We start from the raw sequence: 8,558 nt of genomic DNA on the forward strand, positions 1-8,558 counted from the left end.
CAAACTAGTTACAATCACAAAATTACCCAACCATTTCAAATTGAGATATACCCACGAAAAAAAATGCACAACAATTGTCTCAATCGAAAATCTTACCACATAAACAGGATAGAAGGTGGAATAACTATTTCTATGAAAAGCTTGTGTAGGTGTTTTACGTATGTATTGTTATCATTTTGAGTCTGTAATAGAGTTATTGCCTTGAAGTCTTGTAATATAGTTGTTACAAGGGGAAGGGATTAAGGGGGCGTTTGGTAGCTGGATAAGAAACAAATTATCCATATATTAATTTTCGTATAACTTATACGAGATGTTTGGTAGGTAGATAGAAAATAAGTTATTCATATATAGAATTAATATGATGTTTGATTGACAATTTAGAAACCCGCATGATTAATCATATCATATATTTATATAAAAGAGAACCCTAGGCCCGCCTATGTGGCTCCACCACAAACTAGGATCCCCTTTTAATTTATATTATTTCCAAAACTAGCCTTCCTCTTTCATGAAAAGTTGTGACTTTTATAAAAAAGTTGCGACTTTTATGAAAAGACGTGACTTTTATCAAAAGTTGCTACTTTTATGAAAATTTGGGACTTTTATGCAAGGTTGTGACCTTTCCGAAGGGTTGTAACTTTTCAAAAGAGTTGTGACCTTTCCGATACGTCACAATAAGCATTTGTTCACACTACTCTTTGTTGTCTTTAAACAGAGGAATTTTCTCTCATTTTATTTTAAAACAACGAAAATCGTGAACTTCTTCTTCTGGACAATTAAATATTTGTGTACTTTTCTCCTGTTGCGTGGCTCAGTGTCACTATTGTTTTTGTTTTAATTCACTGGCGAATATTATTGTTCTAATCCTGAGAGGATTTCTTTAACTTGCAATTTTCCAGATTTCCTTATATTTTCCAAAAATAACTATTTCCAGATTTTAAACGTCCTTCTAGTTCTTTCTAGTTGGGAGATGTTACAATATCTCCCCCTTGGGAACATTCGTCCTCGAATGAGATTTACTCTTACTAAGCTAAGGGTAGGAACTTCAAGTTCAAACACCAACAAGCAAATGCAAACAAACAACATTCTTACTCATAATTTAGTTAGTACTAAGAATAAAATTAGTACCTTGGTTAGCATCTTCTCTGGTTTCAAAGAGATGTGGATATCTTTTCTTCATATCCTCATCAGCTTTCCAAGTAGCTTCTTCAACAAATTGGTTCCTCCAAAGGACCGATGATGCTTCCTTAGTCCTCAACTTGCAAACTTGGTGATCTAGAATCTGAACAGGAATCTCCTCATAAGATAAGCTATCCTTGATCCCAATATTTTCAGTTGGTATGATCAATGAAGGACCGCCCATGAAATTCTTCAACATAGAGATGTGAAATACCGGATGAACCGCTGCCAATTCTTGTGGTAGCTCTAACTCATAAGCTAAATTGCCAATCCTCTTTGATATTCGATAAGGTCCAATATACCGGGGACTAAGTTTCCCCTTCTTACCAAACCTCGTAACTCCCTTTATGGGTGAAACTTTTAAATATACCCAATCATCTACCTCGAACTCTAACGCCCTTCTCTTAATATCGGTGTAGGGTTTCTGACGACTCTGTGCTGTTTTCAATCTCTCTTGAATTACTTTCACTTTCTCCATAACTTGGTGAACTAAATATGGTCCTATCAACTCTGCTTCACCAACTTCAAACCATCCAATAGGAGATCTGCATCTTCTTCCATAAAGAGATTAATAAGGAGCCACTTGGATGCTAGAGTGATAACTGTTGTAGTCTTACCCCTTCTTGAATATATAACCTGGCATAATCTTCTGCTGAACGGGTAGTGTTTACGGGTAGAAAATGGGATGATTTTGTCATTCTGTCGACAATCACCCAAATAGAATTATGCTGTCTGCGAGACCTTGGCAAACCTGTGATGAAGTCCATATTAATCATCTCCCACTTCCATTCTGGAAGTTGTATATTCTGAGCCAAACCACCGGGCCTTTGGTGCTCAACTTTCACTTGCTGACAATTTGGACACTTAGTAACAAATTCTGCAATGCCCTTCTTCATGCTATTCCACCAATACATTTCTCTCAAATCACGATACATCTTTGTATCTTTGTGGAACCCGGATGAATAGAATACCTAGAATTATGAGCTTCCTCCATGATCCTCTCTTGAAGCCCATCCACCATAGGTACACACAATCTACCTTGATATCTCAATACACCATCTCCCCCTTGTTCAAAAGCTAAAACTTTTTGCTTTTGAACATTTGCCTTCAACTCAAGAAAAATGGGATCTTGGTCTTGCTTGCCTTTTACTTCTGACACTAGTGATGGTTCAGCTCCATTCGTCACCACTATTCCTCCTTTTGTGGAATTCATAAGTCGGACTCCTAAGCATGCAAATCTATGCACATCTTTTGCTAACTCTCTCTTTTCTTCCGCAATATGGGCAGTACTACCCATAGACAACCTGCTCAAGGCATCACCAACAATATTAGCCTTACCTGGGTGGTAAAGAATGCTCATGTCATAATCCTTGAGTAATTCTAACCACCTCCTTTGTCTGAGATTAAGCTCTTTCTGAGTGAACACATATTGAAGGCTCTTGTGATCGGTGAATACATCCACATGAACACCATACAAATAATGGCGCCATATCTTCAAAGAGAAAACTACAGCAGCCAACTCTAGATCATGGGTTGGATAATTCTTCTCATGAACTTTCAACTGTCTGGAGGCATAAGCTATAACTTTGCCATTCTGAATTAAAACACAACCCAAGCTAACTCTAGATGCATCACAATACACCACAAAACCTTGAGTACCTTCCGGTAAAGTCAACATTGGGGCAGTAGTCAACCTTTTTTTAAATTCCTGAAAGCTTTTCTCACCAGCTTCAGACCATTGAAACTTCACTGTTTTCTGAGTCAACTTCGTCAAAGGGGACGAAATGGATGATAAACCCTCTACAAACCTTCTATAGTAGCCAGCCAAACCTAAGAAACTCCTAATATCAGTTGAAGATGTGGGTCTAGGCTAATTCTGCACTGCCTCAATTTTCTGAGTATCCACTCTAATTCTAGCACCGGAAACTATGTGGCCTAAGAACGCCACAGACTCAAGACAAAACTAACACTTAGAGAACTTGGCATACAACTCTCTATCTTTCAAAGTCTAAAGAACCATTCTGAGATGACTAGCATGATCTTCTTCATTCCTTGAATAGATTAGTATGTCATCAATGAAGACGATAACAAACATATCTAAATAAGGTTTAGAGACTCTATTCATAAGATCCATGAAAGTTGTTGGTGCATTAGTCAATCCAAAGGACATGACCAAAAACTCATAATGACCATATCTGGCTCTAAAAGTTGTCTTTGGAATGTCACATTCCCTTACCTTTAACTGATGATAGCCTGATCTGAGGTCAATTTTTGAGAAACAGGAAACACCCTGAAGCTGATCGAAAAGATCATCAATTCTCGAAAGAGGATACCTATTCTTGATGGTAACCTTGTTCAACTGACGGTAATCTATACACATCCTAAGGGAACCGTCTTTCTTTCTCACAAATAAGATCGGAGTGCCCCAAGGTGATACACTTGGTTGAATGAAACCCTTGCCTAATAGATCATTTAACTACTCTTTCAACTCTGTTGGTGCCATTGTGTATGGCGGAATAGAGATAGGACGAGTATCTAGAATGATGTCTATACTGAAGTCAATTTCTCTCTCAGGAGGCACTCCAGGAAGATCATCATGAAATACTTTTGGGATCTCTTTTACTACTAGAACTGACGGAATATGAGGTATCTTAACACTAGAATCATTAACTCAGACTAAGTGATAGACACAACCCTTCGAAACTAACTTCTTTGCCTTAAGGTACGAAATGAAACGACCCTTAGGCACTGCTGAACTGCTTTTCCACTCTAAGACTGGCTCATTAGGAAATTGAAACTTAACTACTCGAGTTCTACAATCAACTGAGGCATAACATGCATAAAGCCAGCCCATACCAAGAATGACATCAAAATCTACCATGTCTAACTCAATTAAGTCAGCCATGGTACTCTTGTGATTGACGAAAATGGGACAATTACGATAACTCTCTCTGCTAGAATAGACTCACCAACAGGCGTAGAGACACTGAATGGTTCACTAAGTTGCTCAGGAAGAACATCAAAGTTCATAGCAACATAAGGAGTTACAAAAGATAAACTCTCTCGTAGATCTAGCAAGGCATAAACAGTAAAGTTAAAGACTCTAATCATACCAGTGATAACATCTGGAGAGTTCTCTTTCTCTTGGCGACTAGTGATTGCATAGAGGCGGTTTACTCCTCCGCCAGTACCGAAAGTAGCTCCTCTAGGTGTAGCCCTGTCTGGTGGAGCAACTGATGAAGACTAGGCTCTATTGCCCGAATTTACACTACCTTGCTTATTCTTAGGACACTCTTTCATGAAGTGTCCCTCTGGCCCACACTTGAAACAACCTTCCTGGACATCACGACACTTACCTGAGTGGTTTCTATCACACCTACCACATATAGGAGCCCAATTACCTCTTTAGTCCACACTACCTTGAGACTGTGCTGGTCTAGCTCTGAAGTTCTGCAAATTCTGGCCATTATACTCACCTTTGTGTCTGGGTGCAGGTGCATTAACAGATGATAGTGCAGGTCCCTTTTTCTTCTGAAAGGACAGATGATTCACACTACCTTTCTATTGCCCTAACTCATTCCCTGTCTTCACTTTCTTATTTCTCAACTCTTCCCTGTCTCTCAGCTTCTCTTCTTCAACCTGCTGCACATAAACCATCAACCTTGATACCTATCAACATCACTGCCCTGCCCTCTTTGCTTGATAGATAGCCCAACCCAGCAACGAACAAGCTCATTCTACTTCTCATGTCCTTAACCATCTCCGGAGCATAACGGGATAGTTGGGTAAACTTCAACCCATATTCATGAAAACTTAGAGAATCCTGCTTAAGTGTGAGGAACTCACGTACCTTGGCCTCTTTCAGTTACTGGGGAAAAAACTCCCCAAGAAAGCTTCTTCAAAACAAGCCCAACTCGTAGGTGGTGCATCCTCAGCTCTACCCCGTTTCCACTTATCAAACCAGGTCCTAGCAACATTCTTCATCTGGTATGTAGCTAGCTCAACTCTCTCAGTATCAACAACATGCATCACGTCGAATGCCTTTTTCAGTTCCTCATTGAAGATCTCTGGATCCTTAGTAGTGCTGGAACCAGTGAAAGAGGATTCATCCTTAAGAACTCATGAATCCTTGAAGTGTCAGCCTTTTCTTGTCGAGCCCCTCTTTGCTGCCCAACCTGGTTAGTCACAGCTTGGCTCAACATTCGGATAGCCTCACGGAACTCAGCATTGGTGACTTCGCCTTGAGGTTACACTTCAGGTGCATTGGGTAACTCTTACTCTTCAACATTTCTCCTAGCTGGACGACCTCTGACTGCTCTTCGTAGAGGCATGATTATTTGAAGCACGCGCAAGCACAAATTAGAGAGAAACTTTTTAGAGATAAACTCTAACGCACAAAATTAGTGTGAAAGAAGTGAAAAAATTTCTAAATATTGCAGCCTCTTAATTATAGATGTGGCGCACTTCATACCGATACACAAGACTCTACAGACACGACTTCATAGACTCCTTAGGACTCTTGAACTATGTGCTCTGATACCAAGTTTGTCACACCCCGAGCCTACACCCTAGGCGGGACCGGCACTCGAAGACCATTGCTAGCCCCAAGAGAACCCTTGGCCTGGCTTACTTAACTCAGCGGAAGAAAAAAATCATATCCATAATGATCAATGAACTTAACTAAACTAAATCATAAAATAACTGAGAATGTTTTAAAGTTTAAACATTCAACTTGGCCAAAAGTGGCAACCCAAGTCTTTAACATAAGAATGAAAATGCAAATACTATTAAACTACTAACTGTCTATGAAGCCTCTAAAACAAAGAGGAATGTCGGGACATGACCCCCAATCATCCTAACATCTGAAAGACTAGAAAGCAAATAAAGGAGTCCTCCGGAATGCAAGGAGGCTCACTAACAGACTCTGAATGCTCAAGCTGGATCAATGAGGCGCTGGATGCTGATCCTGTTTACCTGCGTCTGCATCATAATAAGATGCAGGCCAACTGGCATCAGTACATTGAATGTACGAGTATGCGAGTTGGAATGCTAACAAACATAGGCTCGAAAGAGATTATGAAAGAAACACCTACCTGGCTCTTCTCAACTCATGGATACTCAACTCAATATAAAGCAATAAAACATATGCGATATATTTATATATATATATATATATATATAAAGTTTATTAAACAACTGAAAACAATCTTAGTTCATTAAAGATAAAGCAATAACAAACTTAACTTTACTCATTTAGAAAGTAATATAACTTCTGTGGGAGATTCTCTAACCGACAACCATCACTATGAGCCTAAGTGATGGTACAACGTTTTACCTCACGTTGCCAAGGACCGTCCTATACCTTGCCATCAGTATAGAAACTGAACTACTAAGTGGATCCACTAGTCTATGCTAAAAAAACACTAAGGAATCATCTAAAAAGTATGATCATTTTTCTGCCCATGATGGCTACATGGTTTACAGGGGCTTGAGTTAATATGAACTCGCGTCCCCATATCAGTGCTCAATACTACTCCCAAAATATACTTAGCTCATATGTTTTTAAAACAACTTCTCCTCTGGTTTGAGATAATTGCTCAAACTTAGCTTAAAAAGCTCTCTTGGAATCAATGTTCCCTTTTTGCTGTTCAAAACTCTTTTGGAAATCTCAGTTTCCTCTCATCTTAAATGTAAAAGCATTTACTCTTGAAAATACTTAGTTCTCATATATCATTTTAAAGAAAATGAACTTTGCTCTTACTCTTTACTCAACTTCAAACTTAAGTCTTGAAACAAAGTTAAAACGTTTGTAAAAGACTTATGAAAACTTGAAATGAACTTTTCTTACTAGACTCTTGACTTCTCTTCACTTTGATCTTAACTGCTCTTGTCTTGAATCTTAACTGATCCTTGAATTGAATTATGGATTCAAGGATTATGATTGGTGTTTGGAAAGATGTCATGTTGTTTAGGAATGATTTTAGATAGCTAAACATGAGAAAAGACCGAAAATCAAGATTTGAAGGTGGATCAGTGATACAGAGGCATAATTAAATTTTTGGTTCCGAAAACGTCTTTTGAGCCAGAACACCTCGTGTCAACTCTGCGACGTGAAGATGAAACTTCAATTTTTGGGATCAGGCGCGTGACGCGCCACCACCCTCTAATTTTGTCCGACGAAATTTCTTCTTCATTTTCCAGCCCCAATTCACCCAAACTCGGTTCTTTTTCTTAAATTACTTTTAGATACAGATATCCAACAAATGTACCTAAGAACCTAACTCAAAACGACTCAATAATGCGACGTAACGTACTCTGAAACTTCCCAACTCAGTCAAATTCAAGAACAATATATGAATTCAAGAATAGGTATCAAGATCATCAATATTCAAACACTTTTAGGACGAATCCAAACTGAAATAATATGCTTGGCACGTGGGAGAATGATCCCAATGTTATGGAAGCCTCACATACCTGGTAGAAGTAAATCCTTGGCGAAAAACAGCAAAGTTCTTGATCGATCTTGATGAATTTTACCCTTTCTCCTTCTTCTTTTCTCTTCTCCTTAACCCTAGCGTGAAATTCCAACTTCTAAAACCTACTACAATCTGATTTGACCCATATTAAACTCAAAAAATTGGATTAAAAAAATAGGTCAGTGAAAAGACTAAAATACCATTTTAAAAATCCGGATTAGACATTTCCTTAATCCAACAACCCAACTTCCAAATGTCATAACTTACTCATACGAACTCGGAATCGCACAAACTTATCTGCGTTGGAAACACTGTTCCAAGATCTTTCCAACCATATCTGGAAATACACCTAAATCATCCTGAACTAGGAGTTATGGCAGATTAAAGTTGACCAAAAACTCAACTTAACTTACTTCCAATTTTCTAGATTTCCTTATACTTTCCAAAAATAACTATTTCCAGATTTTAAACTTCCTTCTAGTTCTTTCTAGTTGCGAGATGTTACATTGAACTCGAACTTAGAACTTGAACTTGAAATTAGAACTTGAACTTGAATTTAGAACTTGAACTTGAACTTAGAATTTGAAGTTGAACTTAGAATTTGAACGTGAACTTAGAACTTGAACTTGAAATTAGAACTTGAACTTGAACTTGAACTTAGAATTTGAAGTTAAACTTAGAGCTTGAACTTGAAATTAGAGCTTGAACTTAGAACTTGAACTTGAACTTAGAATTTGAACTTGAACTTAGAACTTGAAATTAGAACTTGAACTTGAACTTGAACTTGAACTTAGAACTTAAACTTGAACTTGAACTTAGAACTTGAACTTGAACTTAGAACTTAAACTTGAAATTAGAACTTGAACTTGAATTTAGAACTTGAACTTGAACTTAGAATTTGAA

Source organism: Solanum stenotomum, chromosome 11 (genome assembly GCF_019186545.1).
Source record: "Solanum stenotomum isolate F172 chromosome 11, ASM1918654v1, whole genome shotgun sequence".
Classification (NCBI taxonomy): domain Eukaryota; kingdom Viridiplantae; phylum Streptophyta; class Magnoliopsida; order Solanales; family Solanaceae; genus Solanum; species Solanum stenotomum.